Source organism: Sceloporus occidentalis, unplaced genomic scaffold (assembly GCF_023333645.1).
Source record: "Sceloporus occidentalis isolate IW3139 unplaced genomic scaffold, rSceOcc1.0.p SCAF_11, whole genome shotgun sequence".
NCBI classification, from domain to species: Eukaryota; Metazoa; Chordata; class Lepidosauria; order Squamata; family Phrynosomatidae; genus Sceloporus; species Sceloporus occidentalis.
The window spans coordinates 6,593,288-6,619,923 of record NW_028316991.1 but is presented as its reverse complement, the minus strand read 5'-3'; positions in this window follow the sequence as shown (position 1 = coordinate 6,619,923).

The following is a 26,636-nucleotide window of genomic DNA, read 5'->3' as shown; positions in this document are numbered from 1 at the left end:
AGCCAGCTATGTCTAAAGCCAACTCCGGCAAAGTATTTATGATAAGGATAAAATTAGGAATTTTGATGGTTGAGACGCATTGTGTATGTTGGACTAGTTTTAAAAACAATTCATATGCCAACATATATATAAAAAAAAAATATATATATATATATATATATAGTACTTGGAAAATGTGACGTTACTGCTGATAGACAAGCTATACTAGAAGAAAGCATCTATCCATGTAGTTTTAAAGTATATATGTATGCGTGTGTAAGAGCAATGATATGGAAAGGTTAATATGCCTTTACTTAATCTGGGAAATTTGCAAGGTTAAGGGTCATTGCCTTTATTCCAACAATCACAATGTAGCCATGAACATGATTTTACATGGGGTTGCATACATTTCTTCGTAAAAGTGAATGCAGATGTTAAATCTCAGCAAGCCTCAGTAGTAAATATACTTCTGGAATTCCTCCATCGCGTTCTAAGGAATAAATACAAGTTGACGCATGTAAAGGGTTTTTATTTTAAAATGTGCAGCAGATATTCAATCATTTCATAAACAAAAACCCTGAACTTTTTATATATTTTTAAAAATAGCTCTAGTAAAATATAGTGTACAGCTAACGGCAATACATACATTGGTAAAGAATCTGTCCCGCCTTACTTTTCCCCCTGCTACATCTATTTATTTTAACTATGTTGACAAAACAATGAATTCACGCAGTCATATATTAACATTTTCGAAACATAACTCAAAATATTGTTTACAAATGCTGATTTTATTATTACGGAATATGAATAAAGGGTAAAATTGAAATAATACACATACGGTACAATTCGATAATATATAAATATCTTGGCGATCCAAGTAATTAGCTACTAAAGTAAGCTATGTCCCTGTGAAAAATTGGTGTTCTAATGCTGAGTGACATTTGTCAAAGGGAAAAAAAAAACAATCTATGGTTACAAGCCTGAGATTATGTGTCAAGGCATCAAAGAAGCAAACCTGGTATTAAAACTGAGGATTGGCAATGACATTTTTTATCAATTCATTATCAGCAGACTGAATTAAACAGAGAGTATTCAATCCAGAAATATTAACTTTTTTGTAGCACTGTGATGATTTTAACATACGAATATGTTAGGGTTAATCTCCTATATTAAAGTAAGGGTTAGCGTCTACGATATTCAGGAAAACATGTTAGGCACCCACTGGATTTTATAGACTGATTATTTTTTAATGATAGGCAGAATTATAATTCTGTAATAATTACAATTCTAATAATTATTGTCAATGCGGTTTTCTTTATACCAGTAAGTACTTTTATGTCATGACTTCATGAAAATGTATATTAAATATTAGTATACCTTGTACTTTAAAAACCATTATGTTTTACACCGATTTAGTGTAGGGTGCTTAAATTGTGCATGAGTTAATAAACATTTTTACTGCCCAGTTATCTACCAACGAAGGTAATATTACTTATAAAAATATATAAAAAATATATAAAAACCTGCATTGTGGATTATTCATCGAACAGCATATACTTTTATATATATATATATATAGTCACATAAAAGGCAATGCAAAATGTATAGTTAATATTAGCACGAACAGTAAATACAAACTACAATGAATTAGCCCCCTATACCCTGCACTTAAGAAGAACGGAAAGCTAAAAGACAATGTTGTTATTGCTGCTTTTACTTACATTCATAAGCAACATATGGTAGGTCACAGAATAAAGCCCTCCACCCCTCTCCACTGCAAACAAACAGCATCAGACAATACAAACACAACGAGTTCCCTCACCACACCTGTCTTTGTGCATCTTGAATGTGCTGTTATTTCTGTCCTCCTAGCTTATATGTTTTCGTCTGGTATCTTAGAATTGCTCCCTGCTGTGTTAGTGGGGAAAACTGCTCTATAAGCATGAAGTCTGGGTGGATATATGTGAATCTATCTATCTATCTATCTATCTATCTATCTATCTATCTATTTATCTATCTATCTATCTATGTAAAGTATCTATCATTTTTTCTATATGTACACAACTCCACCTAACGATTGGTCGCCCCTTTTGCCAATCCATTTCCTGGACACTCTTGGAGAGATCACACGTGGGGGCATGGCTGGGGCAGGGGTGTGGACATAGGCTTGATTTACCAGTGGAAGCTAAAATGTTTTCTTAAGTTGACAAAAGGAGAGAAAGAGTACAGGCAGGACAGAAAACAGAAATGAGAGAAGAGAAGGATAGAGAAATGAGGGCAGAGAGGAGGATAAGGAAAAAGAGAAAAGAGGAAAAGGAGATGATAAATGATAGAAAGGAGAGAAAGAGGAAGTAAGAAAAAAAAAGAATAGCAAAAGGAGAGAAAAAAATGAGTGTGAGAGGAAAAACCTTTAAATCATTTAAAACATCAAATAGCAGTGAATTATCTCTAGCTCAGAAACTGTCGGCTGTGCTGACAGGTCTCCAGATTTTTGGGACTGCTCCCAGCTTTCCATGGACTTATGATGCAATGCACCGACATATTGTATGTAGACCCATGTATTACATCATGCACCTTTGAATATCCGACCACATTGAGCAAGTGAAGCTGGTCTGTATGTTTAATCAAAAATGAGACTTTGTAGTAGGCACACTCTTATTGAAGTTGTGCATTGATCGACACACATGTACCAACTATTTTTACATTTTACAAATTATTAAAATTATTGTATGATGAGACATGTACAAGCGTGTTAACCGTAAGGGTTAACTTTCGTCTGTATCCTAAAAATGGCATGAAGTTTTACTTTCCATCCTGTGTCAAGAAGGAAAAAGGATGTTTCTACACAGGAACATATGTTCTTGCCTTATATGTGGCATGAAGTTTAGGTACAGTACATTGTGTTATGGTGACTGCAAATTGTAATTCATCTTTTAGCCACTTGATGCCAACGGCTGCACGGTAGCATACATATATACATGTTCCTGCGCAACCAGCAGTTTTTTTAATCTGATACCATCAGACACATTCCAGGTTGGTTTGTTGGTTAATCCGTTTTTCTTTATTATTTGTTTGGATGGCCTCTTTTCAAGGGACAAAGTTGATGACTCAATGGTACCATTTGACATTGCTAGTTGTGCGTCAAAAGATAAATGTTAAGGATGAAGGCTTTTTTAAAAAAAAAACTAAAAATTTCAGCATTTTGTTATGTTTTCTTTAACTCTTAAATCAAATATTACCGGTATAGTGTGTTTTATTGAAAAACTTGGGCTTTTTATAGTTGTTATATACTGTATATGTGTTTATTTACTTGTCTATATGTTTATTTACTTGTCTTGAGTTTGGAAGTACCTTATTTACCTAAGATTGGTTTGCATTATAGCTTAGGATTTTTACAGAGGATAGATGCCAGCTGCTAGATAAAAAAATGTAACTCAGCAACACCCTCAGAGTTCCATGATATCCCATATTCGTTATTTTTTATTTTTTTTGGAAGGGATTAAAGGGCCAACGTCTCCCTTACACACTACACTGCACTATACAATAATGTATATTTTCATTTTTGTTTAATATTTTTGGGTTGATGGGCATCAGAGGTGTTTTCTGATGGTTTTTCTTCTTTAATTTTAATGAGGTATTTAAAGGCTTTTGAAATTGTTTACATTTATATATTTTTTGCCTCTTAAAACTTTTTCCACTGCTGCAAAATGACTAGAGGTCCATGTGAGGTCTTGTAACTTGAGGGTAATCTTGATGATGGCATAATTGCATCACTGAGGTCACTGAGGACAATATTAATTATTATTATTTTACTTCTGTATCTTAACTTTTCTTTTTGAAAAGGTAGCAGACATCCGAACCTGAAAAAAAATCATTTCAGGAAGGTGATGTCACCGGCCGCACATATAATCATAGACCAAGGTCCCTGAAACATAACTGGCCACCTAGCTCTTAAAATACATTTAGGTCCTACACCTTTGTTTCTGTCCTTTCATTCCTTTTTCATATTTCATCTGCCATCTCCCATCCCATGCTAATCCATTTTACGTTGTTTTCTTAATGTACCCCCTGAAGGGAAAACCCACACTACTTTCCACATTTAGAAGAATTTGTTTTTAAAATATTGTGCTAGTTTTCTGCTTTAAAACATTTCTATTTGTTGCATAATGTATTCGGAGAGCTACATGTTTGTTGTGTATGTTATTTTAGCTCTATAATCCTAGCCCAGTCTACTAGACAAACTTGGACTCCTTGTGGCAAAGAATAGAATGGGCTCCATGACTGAAGACGAGTACCAGAAGGGAAAGTAGAAATCTGACCTGGTACTTTAGTAGCTAATAAATCACAGGCATGTGGCCTGAAAAAAAACTCTGTGGATGATTTAATTGGATAAACAGGACCCCATTAGCATTGCCATAAATCATAAACTTGGTGTTGTGTTTAAGCAGGGAAGGTCATATGAAGTATCACATGACTACTTGCACTGGTAACCTACAGGTCTGCAGAGGGAGTTCATTAATACAGAATTACATAAAGCACACTTTTACTATATAAAGCATTGTATTTTATACTAAAAGAAAAATACTGATATCATTTTTATTTAGCATCGCTAATTTCAGCCCCTCCCTTTATTTGCTTTTCTTTGCAACAGTGTCATTATTCAAAAACGTGGCTACAAACCATAATCCTATCTGAAGTTTTTTCTGCCATAGTGAATGTGCTTTATGTGACAATGCAAGGGCGCAATAGAAGCTCTTCCAGAACACAAGACCCACTTATTCGAGGTCAGCTAGCGACAAAAGAATGCTGCAAATGCAGAGATGAATTTCCTTCTTCTCTGAAATGCACACTGTGCTAGCCATTTTCCTAACACATTAACCAGTGAAATTAAAACTTCTCTAAAACTAAAGGTTTACAGCCTTTCTTTCTATGCATAGTTGCCTTGTGGACTATGAGACTGCATTCAAACGCCCAATCATCTCCATAGTACTGGGCATGCGTTGGCCACCCACCCAACAGCCCACAAGCCCACCCAGCAGTAAATGGAATTCTGGTATTCATAAATCTTTATATATATAAACAGATGTGTATATACAATGTATACTTACCTGTAGGGGATAATGTAATTTTCCTATAGCAGGTACTCTGGAAGAGTAATTACAAACAATAAAACATATTCCAATTTGTAGGCTTCACTTTTTCTGTAAGATTGTAATATTTGTTGAAGCACAATCACCATAATCTACTATGATTGCATACCAATGACACTTTTAAGTCAGGTAGGCTTTCTTGTGGGCTTTATGTCTCTTGTCATGCTGTTACTTACAATTGTCCGCAATAGTACTGTGTCCATCAGCTCAATATTCAAGCTGTCAGCAAGTCTAGAAATATTAGTTTCTTGGGTACAGTCTGCTTTTTTAGTTTGGCATTGTTTGTATGTATATATGTATGTATGTGTATATATATATATATATATATATATTGCTATTTATTATTTTAATAAAGTATACTTGAAAAAAAAGTATACTTAAAAAAAAAATCATGTTAGAGAGATCTGAATTTTATTCAGTGCAGCTTCACTTTCTGATATAAGTTTCTTGCCAAAATAACAATAATTGATATATGTACGTGCGCGTGTATATATACATATAAATGTAAGTACTACACATTATTATTATTATTATATTTTATTTATACAGCGCCAACAGTCTACGCAGCGCTTAATACAATACATATATTCAAGGGGTATGACAAGACGAGAATTGACAGACTAAGAGAAACCGATACAGTAGGTGGAGAGAGCCCGGCTCGCAAGCATACAATCTAGAGGGAATGGGGTGACAAACACAAGGCACAGAGAAAGGGTGAGGGGTAGTGTGGTGGTTGTATCAGCGACAAGGAAGTTCTAGCAGCTAAGACGGTATGCTTACACATCCGGATTGTGTCTAAATACCACACCTTTTTACCCCACCCTGCCATGTACATCCCTACAACCAGTATATATCAAAAAGGAGCCTGGGTACAAGGTTTAATAGCAGTGCCTACAATTCCATTAGTGTTCATTTCTTTTGTTGGTTACTGAAAAGTCTCGCATTGGTATTGTTATGCATGTGCTGCGTTCTGTAGCGTTCTCCTTAAAAAGCATATAACCCCTAATTGTTATTGGCATTTGTTCTATATGCATTAGTTTTCCAACTAAATCACTACATTAAAGAATTTTTCTTCTATTTTTTTTCTCCTTTTTTTTCTCTTTTCCTTTACCAACCACAATCTGCTTTCATGCATTACTTTGTTGGATATATTTCGTCTATTAATTTTAAAGTGCTATACCACAAAGGTTTGCAGGATCCAGAGTTAATTTTGCACACATAAACCTGTATTTTTTTCCTTTTCTACAGCTATATGGAGGCCATTTCCTTTCAGCCTTATATCCAGAAATGCAAGTAATTATATTTCGGATTCCTGGTTTTTTTTCTTTCTTTTCTTGCTTTGAATACTGTGGACTACAAATGCTTTGTAAACAGTCCTCGTGGGAATTCGGTAATAATTTAGAAAATCGAGGTAATGAAAAACCTTTTTCCTATTCTCCATTTCTTTCTGGTAATGAAAGCAAATCTGTGGTTTTTATCATTGTTTATATGTGACCTTTATGAGGAAATATTTTTATAGTAAAATGTTCCTTGAATACATTTTCATCTGTACAAAGTATAAGGTTTTCCTTTTTTTTTTTTATTTCAAAAAAAGCCCCTTTTAAACCGTATCTTACACTAATTCAGTTTGGCAAGAGAAACATCCACGCTCAATCTCGAGACCTCCATCCTGCGTAATTTAGCTAGACCTTTTCTAAGAGAAGGTATTCTGGCTTTCATTTTCACCTCATATTCCTAAATAAAAGACCCTTTGTTGTCTGCTATTTGATTGGATTTAATGAAAAACACTCCATTTTGACTTAACAGTATTTTCCTTTGAATTTATTATATTTAAGGACATTGTCAAAACCATGCATTTAATCTCATTTTTTTTTATACTTGAACCAATATTACTATCATATGGTCCGTTGAGGTGCTGCAAAAGAGTATTGAAGAGATGTCAGAAAGAAAAAGGAAAAGTGAAAGTTAAGTCGCATTTTAATAGGAAACTAAATACTTAAGGTAATGTACGAATTGGGTATGGTATTTGACTTTAAGTGCTAACATGTGACAGGGTGCCAACAGCTGAACGAGCAGTATCGACTAAATGAGATTCAGCGGGGCCAACATCTTCTTTAAACAATTCTGTGTAAATTGTGCGTATAAAACCATTGGAAGCTATTTCTCCGGACAGCCAACTAGCTACCTGCTGGAGTAAGGAGGATAATCAATACAAAGAAATAGAGATAAATACAGAACTTGGAAGCTGCCGAGCAGTTAGTGCTGATAAAACACACACGATGTCAATATTTGGGAATAACATAGCGCTGGGATAATAGACAAAAGGGAAGTGCATATGTTGCAAAGTGTTCAAACAGGGATCAGATTAATGCATAAGTGGCAGATGTTGCCCCGGGCTGAAAAAGACATTATTTATTCCAGGTATTGTTAAAATTCAGACGAAGCGTATCTGCATGGATTGCTACTCTCAATATTTAATACAGACACTTCTAAAGTCCATGGACGTTTTACAATTGTTTGACTATGGGTAAGCCCTCAGATGACAACACGTTACTTACTAGAGATAAGTATTTTGACAGTTATATGAATAATTTAATAGTTGCACAAATCATTTTTATTTTTGGACTTAAACAAAGGATTTTTTCCTTATAAAGAAATTCTGATAAGAAAAATGATAAGACAAAAAAATGCCATAATTTTATGAGAATAATTTTAAAAAAATATTCATAATATTTATTTCGTTCTTCAAACTTCAGGGCTGGGTTAATGTAGGATTAATTCATGAATTTATTATGAATAAACTCACTTGGAATATGATCTGCTTTATACACTACTGTGATTACAGATATTAAAGGAAGAAATGCTATATTTTTGGTAATTTAATAATATAACCAGTTTCTCCATGCTGTCAGACAATGAATTTTTGTTCTTCTGTGCTGATCTTTCAGTTGATGTATTATGACATAGTCTGTCAACGCGAACAGTTCTGTGAAAAGGTGGCTGAGACGTACAGCTTGTGTAGGCCTCATCTTACATTCTGAGCATGCACTCACGTTAGAAAGCACAGACCAAGGATGTACATATTTACAAAGGCTTTCTATCTTCATTCAGTTTTAGTATTAAAAATAACAGGTGCAAACTTGCACAACCGTTGTTCCAAGGAATTTAAACATACGCAACATCAGATTAAAATCACTACTGTTTAAAATAAGTCTGCTCGTATTTTTGTGGTGTTTTTTTTTCCAGCAAAGGTGCTGAAATGCTGATTCGGACTTCAGTTGTGTGTGTTTTTCATATGTTACTGAAGCATCTACACTTCCTTGGTTAGGTATTTGCTTTTGTTTCATGCTTGGCAGCTGTGTTATATGTAAAATTAGATAATAATGACTCCTTCAGAGGTCAGACACCATCATTTTAAGCCGAGGCAATACTCAGATATGAAGACAAATTTGACTTTTCCCCCATACTTGATTGCATCCCACTTTGCATACATTGGCAAATATGTTTTCTCTATAATTCTGCCTTTGCACTATAAAAGAGAAACATAATAATTGATTGTGTTCTTTGTTTTGTTTTGCATTATCTTTAAGATTCTACAGGTTTTGTTATTAAGGAAAGTCTGTCTAAATTCAACAATAGAGGTTTTTAAACGATACTTTATGTGAAATATATTCTGGTTAAACTGTGTATTTGAATTGCATTACAGCATCAATGTATATTCTGTTTTCAAAAATGTTCTTATTATTTTATTCATTGCAAAAAGAGCTCCTATTTCCAACAGCATGAGAATAAAATAAATAAAATATTTTTAGTTTTAGGTACAGGGGGGAAAATGCATGATTTTTCTAATAATCTTCTAACCTTGTGCTAGTTGCAGCATTTGTCACAGATATAGACGGAAAAATTGCCTCCATCTCATTCTCGCCCTGGTTGAATTAAAACCATCTACTGCAAGGGAGAGCTGGGCGTAGGGAAAGAATAAATTTAGCTCCTTCTTTAGTGATGCACATACATTTCCATACATTTTACATCCTGGGGGAACCTGCAAATGCATTCAGTAAATACAAAACTATAAACTATGGCTCAAGATGGAAAAAAAAAGGTTTCTTTTTAAAGCAAGTGGCACACAGCGGTTTCCATTTACAGATGGCAAAGAGTTAAATATATTAACAATTTTATGTGCTAGCGTTTAGCTTAAGAGAACACATATATATGGTAGTTATGAGGAATAATGTTAACAGAATTTTATAAAATAAAAAAAAACGGATTACCGCACTCGAGAATACTCTTATTATATTCATTTTTTATTTATAAATCACCCACATATTCTGCAGTCCGGTATAATCAGGACATACTGCATATAAATTATTAAATGCACAGGTACAGAATTGGAAAAACACAGTTCCCAAGAGCTTACAATCTATTGGATTAGTTTGTATAATTAAATAAAAGATAATCTCATTACAACATTCATATTGCACCAATGCTTTCCTGATTCAAATTAGTAACTATTTATATTATATTACTAAGGAGACATGTGATTTTTAAAAATGCATTTTATATTAAATATTATTTGAGATGTTCCCAAACCATATAATTGTACTTTTTCACCAGTTAAATGGCGTGATCTTTTTATACCAAGAAGGCAAGTTGTACTACCAATGCAGGGCACTTGGAGTGTCACAGCAAGTGACTCAAGTGATGCTCAGATAGTTTCTGTAGGTTTGAATTTGGCCTGGTTTGTCACAAGGAATAGACCTGGCAAAAATGTTTCTACCTGCTGCTCCAGGATGTGAGCGAGTTGCTTCAGCTTGTGTCAGGGATCAGGTTGGGGGTTAAATATGATATTTCACCTACTGCTAACAAAAGAGTAGGTAGATGGTTTTTAAAAATGGGGACCAGTATCGCTGGTATTACAAGGTATGTTTTGTCTATAACAATAAAAAAATACAATTAAATATTTTTTATACATTTTTTGTATTTTGTAGATAAAAGGAACTATTTTAAAGTACTTTGTTAATACTTTAGTAAGCATTCTTTCAGAAGCAACAACCCCCATGGCCCCATTTTCACAGCCAATCAGTATTAGGACTGACTAAATTCACTGGGAGCTCATCTTATTCATGGGGGGTTCTCGCTGAGCCAGCGCTGGAGCTAACTCACGGTGATTGTCTGTCACGTACGTACCGGCACGCAGGGTCGGCGCCGGCTTTCTACCGGATCCCTGGTGCCGGCGTCGTCTCGGCCGGCGGCTTCTTCACTCCCCACATCCACGTGGGGAGCTGGGGAAGATGGCGACGGAGTGGCGTCGGGTACCAAGAGAGGGGCGGCGCTTCTTCATGCCGCCCCGGTACCTCCTCCTTCTGCCGGCTGTGTGCAGGAGAGGGTGGGAGGTGAAGCCGAGGAGGCTGTTGCTAGAGGGGCGGCGCTTCCAGCGCCGTCTCCCTCTAGAGTTCACATAGAGGGCGGTAATAGGGCGGGATCCACAGGCGTGACGTCATACAGCACACCTGTGATCCCTATAAAAGCCCCAAGCACCCTCTCAGCAGTGCTCAGATATTCTGAGACGCTCTGTATGTTACATAGCGTCCCAAGTGCTGTGCTCCTTGCCCTATTTTCTCTCTCGCGGTTTCACCACTGTCCTGGTTGTGGTGGATCGGTTCACCAAGATGGCCCACTTTATACCAACCAAGGGTCTACCTACCTCCACTGAGACGGCTTCGTTGTTCCTCAAGGAAATCTTTCGCCTCCACGGCTTACCACGCACAATCACATCGGACCGCGGAACACAGTTCACTTCTCGTTTCTGGCGTGCATTCTGCAGAGGACTACGAATACAGCCCTGTTACTCATCCTCCTTCCATCCACAGAGCAACGGGCAAACGGAACGAGTCAATCAGATACTTGAACAGTATTTACGCTGCTTCGTTGCCTACTTGCAAGATGACTGGGTCACGTTCTTACCTACCGCCGAGTACGCCTACAACAATCAAACGCACAGATCCACGGGCTGCTCGCCGTTCTTTGCTAATTTTGGCTACCACCCTGCTTCCTTGCCTGACTCTCCGGTGCCTGCCTCTGTACCCGAAGCTGCCACGAGACTCCAATGTCTTCTCCGATCTTTTCGCGTCATTCGAACCAACATCATCAGAGCGCAGAACCAGTACAAAACCAACGCCGATCGTCTACGCTCTCCTACACCTAGTTATCAACAAGGGGACAAGGTGTGGCTCTCCACCGCTCATCTTCGCCTATCTTGTCCCACAAAGAAACTCGGCCCTCGATTCATCGGCCCTTTTCCCGTTGTTGAGATGGTTGGTTCTGCTGCTGTTCGTCTCCAGCTGCCCAGTACCTACCGGATCCACCCTGTTTTCCATGTCTCCCTCGTGAAACCGTGGAGACCACCTACAAACACCTCGACAGACACACCACCTCCGCCTCCTGTGGCGATCGCAGGGGATCCCGAATACGAGGTCCAGCGCATTCTTGATTCCCGAATGCGACACGGGCGTTTGGAATACCTCATCCACTGGAAAGGCTACGGGGCGGCAGACCGTTCCTGGGAACCTGTGGACAATATACATGCCCCTGCCAAACTCCGTGCGTTCCACCGTCGCCATCCTGACCGCCCTCGTCCTGGGCGCCCCCGGAGGGCTCGTCTGAGGGGGGGGTTCTGTCACGTACGTACCGGCACGCAGGGTCGGCGCCGGCTTTCTACCGGATCCCTGGTGCCGGCGTCGTCTCGGCCGGCGGCTTCTTCACTCCCCACATCCACGTGGGGAGCTGGGGAAGATGGCGACGGAGCGGCGTCGGGTACCAAGAGAGGGGCGGCGCTTCTTCATGCCGCCCCGGTACCTCCTCCTTCTGCCGGCTGTGTGCAGGAGAGGGTGGGAGGTGAAGCCGAGGAGGCTGTTGCTAGAGGGGCGGCGCTTCCAGCGCCGTCTCCCTCTAGAGTTCACATAGAGGGCGGTAATAGGGCGGGATCCACAGGCGTGACGTCATACAGCACACCTGTGATCCCTATAAAAGCCCCAAGCACCCTCTCAGCAGTGCTCAGATATTCTGAGACGCTCTGTATGTTACATAGCGTCCCAAGTGCTGTGCTCCTTGCCCTATTTTGAACCTGTGCCTGAACCTGTGCCTGAACCTGTGCCCGAACCTGTGCCCGAACCTGTGCCCGAACCTGTGCCTACACCTGTGCCTACACCTGTGCCTGAACCGGTATCGTTATCCATACCTGTACCTGTACCTGCACCTGTATTGCTACCGTGCCTGTACCTGCACCAGTACCGTTACCTGTGCCTGTGCCTATACCTGCACCTGTGCCTGTGCCTTTACCTGTGCCTGCGCCTATACCTGTACCTGTGCCTGTGCCTATACCTGTGCCAGTACCGTCACCTGCACCTGTGCCTGCGCCTGTACTGTCACCTGTACCTGTGCTGGATCCAGACCCTGGACTTTACCTAGTAAAGTGAGTCTGCACTACACCTGTTTTTGCGTCCCTATTCCTTTGGTCGTCCTGCATATTGGGCTCCTTCTCTGAACTGAACACAGACACCCAGTGGTGTCTGACATTGTCGGTGACTGTCCAGCTGAACACATCTCCTGCAAGCTATAGAGGAGCAGGGAAAGGGGAAAATACCGTATTTGCTCGATTATAAGACGAGGTTTTTTTCAGAGCAAATGCTCTGAAAAATACCCCTCGTCTTCTAATCGGGGTCGTCTTCTAATCAGACCTCAAATAGAGTCTGATTAGGAGACTAAGATCCAGATCCCCCGCACCGCTGCAGGGGACCTGGATCCTCCTGTCTCACCCCCCCCCCCCCATCATACACACTTACCGGTGCTTCCTGCTGTATTGCCGGGGCAGCGGGTTGACGTCTACGCGATCCGCGTAGACAACGTCCGCTGCAGCCGGAAGGAGGTGTGGCTAGCAGCGGGGGTTGTCTGCGTCCGTCGCGTAGACCTTCCCCGACTGTCAGAGATCTCTGATCTCTGACAGCCGGGGAAAGTATACGCGACGGACGCATACAAACCCCCGCTGCCAACTCCACCTCCTTCCGGCTGCAGCAGAAGGCGACGTCAACCCGCTGCCCCGGCTGGAAGCACCGGTAAGAGAGGGCTGAGAGGGGAGAGAGGAGAGGGGAGGGGGGGGAGAGAGTGTGTGTGTGTGTGTGTTAGTTAAATGGGGGCATAGGGCATTTCTGGAGTGGCGTTAAGGGGGCATTTAATAGAGCACTCTGCCTCCTGAAATGCCTTATACCTCCCTATATGCCACTCTGCCCCATAATATGCCTTTTAACCCCCTAAATGCCAGAGTGGCATATAGGGGTATAAGGCATTTCTGGAGGCAGAGTGCTCTATACAATGCCTTTTAACTCCCTTAATGCCACTCTGCCTCCTGAAATGCCTTATACCTCCCTATATGCCACTCTGCCCCATAATATGCATTTTAACCCCCTAAATGCCAGAATGGGATATAGGGGTATAAGGCATTTCTGGAGGCAGAGTGGCATATAGGGGGTCAAAAGGCATACCATGGGGCACAGTGGCATATAGAGGGTTAAAAGGCATATCATGGGCCACAGTGCCATATTGGTGTGGCAAGCCTGGGGGCAGATGTGCGTAACTGGGGGACAGGCTGGAAAATACAAGAAATAAAAACAAAAAAAATATTTTTCTCAATCATAGCTTTTATTAAAAAAAATAGTTTACATGAATTAACATTTACTGGTAAAACTTTTTTCCTTTAGGGTCGTCTTATATTCAGGCTTTTTCTTTTTTCCTAAGTTAATATTCAGATTTTGGGGGGTCGTCTTATAATCAGGGTCGTCTTATAATCGAGCAAATACGGTACATATGGAGGATTCCAGAATAGTCCTATGGATTTGCAAGAGAGACCACATGAAAATGTAATGGGCACCCTCATCTATCACATGCATTAAAGTGCATATGATGGCTGGAATGCCCTTTAAAGCTAGCGTCCTGACATCATATCAGGACACTACTTGGACTGCTTGTGTCAGAGGAGATGCCCATCCTCCTAAACCACCGCAAGTGAGCTTTCCTTTGCAATGTAAAGGCAAGAACAGTGGGTGGCTCATATTTTTTTAAAAATTCCTAGGTGGGGGAAGGAGTTATTTTAGTATAAAAATTATATTTTAAAAAGATCAAACGTTTATGCAACTGGGAAAAACAGTTACTCCGATTAAACTATTAACCCATATCCAATATGGAAAATATATATAGGACACTCTACCTTACCTGTAGCCTTTGCGGCTCCATTGGCAGTTCTTAATTTAGTATTGTTTTAAATAAACCACAAAAAAATAGGATATATATATATATATATATATATGAATATGTCACGCATATTCCCAAAGATATAGATTCCAAACTGATTCTCTTCCTAGGTGTATTTTAACTCAGCTTTCAAATGCCAGCAAAAAGTAGATTTATGAGACTTTAGCGTGAAAAGGGCTATCTAAGCTTATGGTATAGTGTTTTTATAAAAAACGGTGAACTGCACATTCCTGATTTACAATGACATATACCTAGATGAAAATATACTTTGCAAATTGCCTAGAGGACTCATCTTTTATTAAGTGTTTGATGGGTATAGAAATGTACATATCTTTTCCAACAGATGAGGAATACTGATGTTGGATTTACAAATATGATCGTCGTATTTATTTGATTTGCTTACATTTTTAGCATCTGATTTTGTCATTCAATATATACATCTTGCAAAGCTTTTCAGACAGTGATCGAGGTACTAGATAAAAATGTAAATTTAGTTATCTTTAGTGTGGCATCATTAAAATTTGAGATGTTCTCAAGAAAGGATTTGTTTTGGAAAATATATGTCTTTTTATGCAGAGTTGCTGTAAAATATTTCATGTTAAAATGAGTTCATTTATTTCGCCTACTTTTTTAATCCTTTCAGTTCCAGAGACTAAGGCAGGCGACACTGTTTGCCATGAAGGGAAAAATATCCCTAACCCTTTTGGGCATTCAGAATAATCTCTGGATCAACAACTTTTAAATTAAAAATCGTACTAATGAATATCCTTTCTTTCTTTCCAAAAATAAATCCATTCCAATTTAGTCAGGTAGTCAAAATAGCTCCCCTAATCTTCCCTAAGCAATGGCACACACAATGGTAAAGTCTCTAAAATCTTGGAAGCATCTCCAAATTAAATAATAATAATAATAATAATAATAATAATAAAGAAAAAAGCAAATGTAATTTTGGGTGGATGTGGCATTCATTAGTTCCTTATTATTCTTTAGTGTAACTTTAGTGAATTTGGTTTGGCGAACTTCCCTATTACTGAATAAAGTAAAATGTTACAGATAAGCCATATTAAACCAACAGCTTTGTTATAGTCTGTAGTCCACAAATGACATTTATTATAAGGAAAACATAGCAGAAGATTTATAGTACTATCAGGGGCGCACCTACAGTATTTGGCACCCGGGGCGGATCCTGTAAGTGGCACCCCCCCCCACCAAATGTAAAGACATCTACAAAATTATGTTAAGAATATTTATTGCACCAATTTGTAAACTGTATGTCAACTGTAAACAACAAGAAATCTGAAAAAATAAATTAATAACTTCTAAGTAAAATAAATACATTTAAATAACATTTACTGAACATATAATAGTGCTTTCTTTAATAACCCTCCAAAAAAAACAGCGTCCACATTGCCCACATAGAACCTGACCAGCACCTAATTACACACACATAGGACGTGCCATCTTTGCCCCCAAACAGCCCAGCATGAGTCAGCATTGTTCCCAAACAGCCGAGTGTACGCCATCTTTGTCCCATGAACACGCTACCTGTGCTATATTTGTTCCATAAACACCCTGCCTGTGCCATTTTTGTCCCATAAACACCCTGCTTATACCATCTTTGCCTTTTTGACAAATCAACTATACACTTATGATTAACACAAACACTTTTACAGTCACTCACTAATTCACTTTCATTCACACAATCATTTATTCTTTCACACAAATTATTTACACATATTTATTGATGCATTCTCACAAATTCATTAATTCTCTCACTCATTCACACAATTCATCCACACATTAATCCATTCATTTTCGCTCTCTCATTCTGACTCTTTATTTCAATATTCTTGCTACCCTCCGTTCTTCCTATCTACCCATTATCACCCCCTTCTGCCCTATCTACCCCTTCTCACTCCCTTCTCCCTATCTACCCCCTATCCCCCCGTCTCACTCCCTTCTCCCTATCTACCCCATCCTAACTATCTACCCTCTGCCCCCTTTGAAGTTCACTTACCTTTCAGGAGTCCTGCGGTGGGGGTGCAAGGCCTCTGTCTCCCAGCTCTGCCACTGTATGGAACAGTATAGAGTGATGGGAGTTATGATGTGCTTTAGAGCATAATTATAATGAAAAAGACATTGGAAATGGTACAGCATAACACCCATCACTCTCACACATTTACCAATCCACACTTACCAATCCACATTTACCAATCCACAGATTCCACACATACCAATCCAGATTCCACACATACCAATCCACAGATTCCACACATACCAATCCACACATACCACACATACCAATCCACACATACCAATCCACAGATTCCAAACAAAAGCTAATAGGACCAGTGATTCAAATGTCCTATTGCAATCATACTTACAGTGAGAATGCCACCAAATCCTCATGTTTCCTGAAATCATGAACCCATCAAGTGAGGTTTTTCCTTAAAATATTCTTAGTGGAATATAAGCAGCCTGAAATCTTTGAATTGTTTTTACAACCAAGCCCACAGTTCTTATTATTTATTGTTTTATATGGTGCTATCATATTCCGTAGAGCTGTATAATGGGTGAAGAGTACATAACAAGTAGTGCCTTACACAACAATTTGATGTACAGAAACACGAGGGCTCTTTATCTCTGAAGACTAATGGCATACTTTACTTTCTGGGCAGTTATGGAAGTGGAGTTCCCAGAAAATTCCTCTTATTGATTTTGAATCATGATTTATTTGGCTTCAGAGTCCCTATGGGTTTAAACGTAGAGAGACATCCAAAACAAACTTAACACAAGTCTTCCCTCAATGACCTAATCAACATAGAATAGAAAATAATCTGCCCATTATTACTGGTGTAAAGTCTTAATCGCTCCATGGTCTCATCTTAGATTCAGGATAGCCACATGTCTATCCTGTGAATGTTTAAATTCCCTCATTGTATTAGCCTCTACCACTTCTGCTGGTAGACTGCTCCACTTATCTAGCAGCCTCTCAGTAAAGAGTCAACAATCACAAATAGAATAAACTCTTGCCGTCAAGCTAAATTAATTTACTACTCATTGCTACTGTTCGTTCGAAACTACTGAGTCTGTAGCTTGTGTATTTAGTTTATCAAATCAGTGGAATAGTTTTAGAGATTCAAAATGTTTGCCTTAGAAAGCTAAGATCTGTGGCAAAATGGGACCAGCACATCTACTCAATTACTTGTCCTCAGTTATCTTTCTTCTCCTCTCCTCTCCTCTCCTACCCTAACAACGACTGCCTGTACTGAGAGACAACCTAAGAACAGGTAAGAGATAAGTTAATAGACACGGATAATCATGCCGATCTCAAAAAAAGTACTGTCCGAGAGCGTGAGCAGGGAAGTGACCTGTGGAAAGGTAAGTAATGTGGATTTTTAACTCAACTACTTCGGATAGCCGTAGCGCAAAACCTTTCTTTTCATTCAAGTAAGGTTTGCTTAATCTTTTTCTTCAGGGTGAGAGAAACGTTTATTGCCACTTTAACATAAGCTGCAGAGTTTGATACTTAGCAGGGGTAAGCATCTTATAATAGTTCTCGATTAAACATTTCAATATTACCATCATTTCATATCTATTTACATATCTGTGGTGGGAACGAACACAAAAGTCTGTGTCTGAGCCGAATGTGTAAAATGAACTGAACTGCAGAACAATGTATATTTGACTTGGAAATGAAAGAATCTATATTAATAATAAATATTGTTACTAGAGAAATAAATGTTTATTTTTACAAAATGTACTTTATGCCTGGTTCCAAGACACATTCCGTCATTTTGCTCTGTACATAATTTCAAAAGGCAGACGTTGGCTGAGTTGTTAATTCATTAGCGTGCTAATCCGCCAAACTCTGCTGACCTCTGCTTTCCACTGACCACTAAAATAATTGTGTTTAAAATCAACACGTTCACAGATCTTGCATTCATATCTGAAAAAAAAATTGGTTGTATTTTTTTTAGTGTTAGTTTAATGGAATTCATCCATCACACAGATGATTTTTTTAAGCTGTTTAATTTTTTTTGTAAAGAATCCAAAGAAGCAGAATATAAATTATATCAATTTCTTTTTTTTTTTTTTATGCCATTTATAATTTTAACAATATACTTTGAGCATTTTATACATGCCTTCCCCACTGGTGTTAGGGTTTGGTCGAACATTGTCACTAGTCATCATGCTACTGTTTGAAATACTTCAATACCCCCTAGATTCAAATTAAAGAGGAACTGTCACAACTCTGATGAAACCATAATTGAATCCAGCACCGAAAAACATCTGTTACCCGTGTTATTATTGTTATTTTTTTAAATGTTCTGTTTTGAAGTTATTCTGATTTATAATTTAACTCTGGCATCACATCTGCTTCCAACAATTGCACAGCCAAACATTTCATGCAAATATTCCTTTCTTTCCAATGATCCCGGAGTGGAGACCGCACTGGAATTCTACTGTTAGTCAAAGCAGAAGTTGGTAAGACATTTTGTGGTCTCTATGCCTTGCTTGTGTGCGTTGTATTAGTAGACTGAACGTACGCATCTATCACTTAGATCCTCCATCATAGGCCTCTTAGATCTTCTGTCTTTCTCTGTAAACGTATTGGATTTCTGAGGACAGAGTGGCAACGTAAACAAGATGGGAACAAGGTGCCAGAAATGCGCGTGGAAAAATTATCTCGAATCAAATCCATGCGTGTGGAACGTTCATATGATCCAAGCAGAAAATACAGAAAGTGTACGCTTGTTAATACACGTTATTGCCAACTACATGTTTAATACACTTTTATACGCGTTATTGCCAACTACACCTGGAAATATATGTAGAAGAGAGATTTTAAACACTAGAAAAAAATGTATTTTCAGGTAATCTTAATACTTTTTTGAGTATATTGCAGTGCTTCTTACTTCAACTGCATTTATTAAACACTAACAGAAGCACTACGAACTTTACAGTTTAATGAGGACAAGCTCACAGATTGAAATTTAATATATATTAATTAAATATATTTAATACTAAATAGAAGTATGCCTGCCAACCCCCCAGACATCTTGAACTACCACCACTAAGGTAATAAGTTTAACATTTTAAATTACACTTATCCTACAAACACAGTTCCATGAACTTGTATTCATGATATCTGGAATACTGGCTTCTTCGATTTCTTCTCTGCCTAAGGTTTTGCTATATCAGTGTAAAGTATAAACACTGGGTACAAGCGATATTTTAACATGCTACTGCTTTGCTACCTTGAACACATCTGTTGAACTCCCTGCCTCTCTCTATGTTTCATGATAACCTCAAGAAAAAAAGTTTGCATTCAATTGTATTTTGTAGGCATTTATCTATGCTTAATTTCCACCTGTCCAAATGTCTTTTAAGTCTTCTTTTTTTGTTTTTACAATACTTGTCGCCTCATGAATAATATTGGCTTTCTCTTTTACTTTCTCTAGCACACCAGACGTAAAGCTTGGTGACATTTAGAATTGTCATTTTAAGTTGTTCATATTGTTTTTAAGCATTTTGTGAAATCAGACAAAATTGCATCAATTACATGACACAGGCAATATAAAGATTGAGGATAAGCAGCAGGTAGATTACCAAATGGACCAAATTATCCTTATCTACCATCACATTCTAGGTTTCTCTGCTTTTCTGTAAATATTCTATAAAATATTTTTTTATTTTTAGTTAATAAAGATAAAAACACGTGATCATTCCATCCAAGTGCTATTTCTATGATTGTAGTGTCACAAATATGACCTAATATAGTATTTGACCCAGACTGACTCTCTTGTTAGAAGGTTGAAGAACAACCATTGGCTAGACTTTGGAGTGTGATGGTCGGATATATAACGTCTGTCATGTTTTTGGTGATGTCATTATATGGTCATGTTCTGAGTACCAAACAAGCCAATGGTTCAGCACCAACTTAACTTTTAGTTCACATTTACCTGTGAAAGGAGTCATTTTCTTCTCCTGTGTCTGGTAACACGGGGACAGTATGCAACAGCAACACTAGCATAACCCTATGTTTATAAGGATGTTTCCAGAGATGCCTATGCATTTAAGTACTAATCCCACGTGGTATTACAATTTCTTAAAACTCATTCTTTGCCCAAAGCAAAGTCGCAAAGTTGTCCTCTTCAGGTCTCATAGTTTGATCATAGAAAATCACTGATTTCAGATATGCAATCCTGTACGCTGAACAAACTAGAACTGCCCCAGATAACTTATCTTCATGCACCCCACCTTGTGGAGGATGCAGATGTGCTGCGGGTCGTTGGCATAAACAGCTTGTAAAACCACTTACCCAATATAAAATGACAAGATTTAAGCACAGGGTGGACCTTGCCAATGACTGATTAAGCAGAAAGCTGTTGAAACAAGAGATGGACCGTCATCCACATGAGCAAACCATGACAAACTACTGATCTCTAAAACAATGCTGGGTAGATTGCCTAGGGAAATTCAGCATATTCTTTAAAGTTGGGATGATTGATAATGATACCCTGTACACAGAAGCCAAAAAGGGCTTACCCTGTCAATCAATTTCATAAAAGTATGATTATAAATAATTGGGCATGTTTCAAACATAGGTAATTTCTGTTCATGAATGTAAAATAAATAGAAAAATAAAACATTGATAGAAAATATAAAAATAGAAAAAAGTTGCTTTATTATATAGCCGATAGCCTAATGGCATCTAGTCAGCTTGACCAAGGGGTGTAACTATGTTGTTTCGGCTTCTCGGATTAACCCTGACACATTCTTTGATAAACTGTATATTTTCCAGAGCTTTTAGGAATTAAATATATCAGGACTCTGTTCATTTGTTCTTTGTATTTTCTTTCTTTGCTAATTCTTACTTTTGCAGAAAAATGTAAATTTCACACAGCCGATAGGACAAGTGTATTGTGACATTTTACCATCAAAATAGCTTTAAAATTTGCCTTGTTGGGGGAAAAAAAGTTTTTACAAAAAAAATTGTCTTTGGATAGGCTATTGCTGTATTTCAAACCTGCACCAGGTGAACACGGATCATCTTTTTTTTATTGCAGTTTTGGGTCTAGTTTATTCAACTGTACAATACTTTGAAATATATATGGAAGACATACATTAGTGTGAATTTTGATGTCATTTTTTATGCATATATATATATATATATATATATATATATATATACACATACATATATATATATATACAGGCCCGGACTGGCCATCGGGCAAACCGGGCGTTTGCCCGGTGGGCCGGGCTGCGGCAGGGCCGGATTGATTTAGGGGCTGATAGAGCTGCAGCTCCAGGCCACCTACCTTAAAATAGGCCCAGTCAGGACCGAACTGACTGGGCCTATGCGGCCTCTATGGCTGCATTAACACAAGGCATAAGGGGCACCTGCCCCTTAAGCCCGCCGCAACTCCGACCGGGTCCGCCACTCTAAGGGCCCGGGAAGCCCCCACCAGGGCCGGCCTTACGGGTGTGCGGCCGCACAGGGTTTAAATTAAAACATCGAGGGTTTTTTTACTTTATTTAACATCCTCCATTTTAAATAAAGTTTTTGTTAACTTTATTTAACATGGAGGATGTTAAATAAAGTAAAAAAAACCCCCCAATGTTTTAATGTAAGCCCTGTGCGGCTGCAGACCCCTAAGGCCAGCCCTGGTGGGGGCTTCCCGGCCCCAGGGCCGGCCTTTGGGGTGTGCGACCTGTGCGACTGCACAGGGCGCCACACTCCAGTGGGTGCCGCCGCGAGGTCCGCCGCCGCACGGTCCGACACCACCGTAGCGTACCGCTGCCGCTAGCAGCGTACCTAGCGGGGGGGCAGTCCGCACCGGGTGCCGCTCATCAGGGGGGCACCCGGCACCCCTCCAGAGATCTCCCTTGAACCCGGCTTAAAATCACTCAAGGGAGCCGGAGGTCTGTTAAAGACCTCCGATACCGCTCCCTTGTGATCCGCACGGCAACAGCTGCTGTGCGCCGGGGTTTGTTGTCAGATCCCGGCGCACAACACTGAAGCCGCGCCCACCGCTGTCCGTGCCCTCTGACCCGGAAGAAGACAGAAGAACTGAAGAAGAGGAGCGAAGAGAAGGAAAAGGAGCTGTGAGGAGGAAAGATAGGAAAGCATTCAGTGAGAGTGAGAGTGAGAGTGGATTGGATTGGTATATGTGTGGATTGGTATGTGTGTGGATTGGTATGTGTGTGGATTGGTATGTGTGTGGATTGGTATGTGTGTGGATTGGTATATGTGTGGATTGGTATATGTGTGGATTGGTATATGTGTGGATTGGTATACGTGTGGATTGGTATGTGTGTGGATTGGTATGTGTGTGGATTGGTATATATGTGTGGATTAGTGTATACGTGTGGATTGGTATACATGTGGATTGGTATGTGTGTGGATTGGTATGTGTGTGTGGATTGGTATATGTGTGGATTGGTATATGTGTGGATTAGTGTATATGTGTGGATTGGTATGTGTGTGGATTGGTATACGTGTGGATTGGTATGCGTGTGGATTGGTATGCGTGTGGATTGGTATGCGTGTGGATTGGTATATGTGTGGATTAGTATATGTGTGGATTGGTAAGTGTGTGAGAGTGATGGGTGTTATGCTGTACCATTTCCAATGTCTTTTTCATGATCTAATTATGCTCTAAAAGTACATCATAACTCCCATCATTCTATACTGTTCCATACAGAGCTGGGAGGCAGAGGCCTTGCACCCCCACCGCAGGACTCCTGAAAGGTAAGTGAACTTCAAAGAGGGAAAGGGTAGATAGTTAGGAGGGGGTAGATAGGGAGAAGGGAGTGAGACAGGGGAAAGGGGGTAGATAGGGAGAAGGGAGTGAGAAGGGGTAGATAGGGCAGAAGAGAGTGAGAAGGGGTAGATAGGGCAATCATACTCCTATCATGCCAAGTCTGCAAGTACATCCTGGAATCTGGGTATGCCTGGGCATGATAGGAATGTGACTGTTGTTAATCATATATATATATATATATAATATTGTTATTTAATTATTTGGTCCTATTTTGGTGTGTTACTTACTTTAAATAAAAGTGTTAGATTTTTTTATGGTGTGGGGGGGGTCATATTCGGTTTTGGCCAGGTAAATGCTGCACTTTCGGTTTCAGTCCAGAATTTGTTTCGGTGCATCCCTACTACTAAGCCAGACAATGAAGTGGTAGGCCTACACCACATCAATGTTTGGCGTAGTATATAGTGATTGGGGTTTTGTTACAAGTTTTGTTACAAGTTTTTATTCCTTTCTTTTTTTGGGATGGGGGGGTGCCAGAGGAGTAGTCCGCACAGGGCGCCAGAACACCTAAGGCCAGCTCTGCCCAGCCCCTTAGAGTGGCGGACCCGATCGCAGTTGCGGCGGGCTTAAGGGGCAGGTGCGTTAATGCGGCCGTAGAGGCCGCATAGGCCCAGTCAGTCCGGTCCTGCCGTGGGCCCGGCCGCAGTTGCTGCTTGCTCCGGCAACAAGGTAAGTAGGGTGAGGGCGGGGGGTGCAGTGAGAAGGGGCAGAGGGGGGTTAGATAGTGAGAAATGGGGAGAGGGGATAGATAGTGAGAGGGGGTACATAGTGAAAAGGGGGAACATAGTGAGAAGGGGCAGATAAGATGGGGAGATGGGGTAGTGTGAATGCGTATGAGAATGAATGAATGAATAAATGTGTGGATGAATTGTGTGAATGCGTATGACAATTAATGAATTCATGTGTGGATGAATTGCTTGAATGATTTGTGAGACTGCATTAATGAATGTGTTAATGATTTGTGTGAATGAGTAAATGCAAAGATGGTACATGAAGGGTGGGCTTTAACAATAAATAAATAAATAAATAAAAATGGGCTGATCGGGCTTAAATGCCCGGGCCTATTTTTTGTCCCAGTCCGGGCCTGTATATATATATATATATATATGTATATATATATACATCTTACCATGTATGTCTTAATGTTTGCTTTTAGCATATTTGTTCCTGCTCTAAATATTTTGCTCAGTTGCAGGTTCAAATTTATTTTTTTAATTTTTTATTTTCTATCTATCTATCTATCTATCTATCTATCTATCTATCTATCTATCTATCTATCTATCTATCTATCTCTCTATCTAAGTATCTATCTATCTACTAGAATCTTATTATTATTAATATATATTTCATATATTCTTTTATATTCTACAGTATATTATTCTTATAATATTATATTCTTACAATCTACATGTTTTACTTTCACATACAAATAACACTACAATATTTCCATCTGAAGCTATTCCTTGGGTTCAGATGACCCAGTTTCTGGATATGTACTTCCAAGACATATCCCACAGTTTTCTTCCTATACTTATGTTATGGAACCACTATATATCAGCAACGCACGTTTATTGCTTTAATGAATATAAGCTGGCCTCGACCAATAAAGGGTTACACCTCACGCAGATACGTGGGAGACGCAAGTAGCAGTGTATTCAATTATCTATGTTTTACTAACCGCAAGCGCCATCCTGACTATATCTAGTTTCAGGATTAACCAATTAATAAGCTTTACGTAACCTGACGTCCCTATTTCCGGACACTATATAATCTATAATATAAACAAAATAAAGCAGAGTGATTTTGGACCTGACCCAGAGTGTGTCGTGTATCTTATTTCTCTCTCCGTGCACGTACATTTATATTCATATAATTTGGAGCAGTTCAACAATTGAAGAAAGGCTTTATTGGAAAGCATCCAAAACAGTTGGCGCCCAACGTGGGGCTCGAGGAAGTCGTACCTGTCGGAGGTCCCTCCCGGGGAGAGTTCACGCCGTGAGCTGACGATTAGACCCTGGGACTGCAGCCCAGTTACAAGGTAAGATCGTTTCTTATCTACCTTGTGTGTCACTCGTTACTCACGTGTGTATTCGGAGGAGGGAACTCAGGTGGTTGACGCACCCTCGAGAGGCAATAAAAGAACCCCATGTAAATATACTGTCGTAGTCACTTGTTGAACTGTGGTGCCTCCCTTTTCTGGCAAGCACACGGTAGTGGGAAGGAATCGGTAAAGTGTTGCAAGTCTACACCGGATCAACCCAGTTGCTCTGATCCCAGACGGTGCCGTAAGACTAACACTAATTTGGACAGCCCAGTCGCCTGTCCCAAGCACGCTGTAGTAGGAAGGAATCGGTAAAGTGTTTCATGTCTACACCTGATCAACCCAGTTGCTCTGATCCCAGACGGTGCCGTAAGACTAACACTATTTTGGACAGCCCAGTCGCCTGTCCCCAGTGAATAATATTACTACAGTGTATGTGTGCCTCGCTCGTATCAGAAGGTTTCGGACGGTTGCGGACAAGGTTACGATATCGTTGCGGAATGGGGAACGATAACAGCGTTCCAAGTGGGTTCTGTACGCCCTCCCAATTAGTTGCCGACAGACAAGGGAAAAGATACATTAAGCAATTATCTAAGTTGGAAAAACGATATAAAGTACCCAGAGGAGGAACCTTATCAATTTGCACCTGGCAAAACCTCCTAAATGAAAAAGCAGGAAAATTAGACGACGACGGATTGAAAGATACTGTTAAAATCTGGCTAGATTGTAGCAAAGAATTTAAATCGTTAGATGGCGAAGAAATGTATGATGAAAAGCACTCAAGATATCTGTGTAAAATTCCAATGTTTTATACGCCACCGCTCTATAATGGTGCCGAGTCGTCGGACAAGGGGTGGAGCTGCCCAGCCTGTAATGCAATGACGTCAGGAAGCCGTCGCTCTTGTCTGTACTGTGAGGCCCCCCGCCCCCTGTCTACTCCGGCTACTGTGTTGTGTCTGACACAGACACCAGCGCCATCTTGTGATGCACTTCACCAACTGTCTTTAGTGGAAAATCCCCACCAATTGCCTGCCCTGTTTTCTATGTTATATCCGGTACAGGCATCGGCGCCATCTTTGTTAGCTGACAACGGCCAAAATTCTGGCCTACCTCCGGCTCCGTTGTCTTCTATGTCTATTCCCACAGTGTCATTGTACCCAGTAGTTAATCCGGATGGCACATTTGTATTACCTACCCAGATTACGGCACCCAGACATATGGTCCCAATCATGATAATGGGAAGCGGTGAGGAAACAAAGAAGGCAAATATATCTACTGTTATGCTTCCGGCCCAACACCAGGCTGAGGAAGGCCTACTACTCCAGGGAGGCA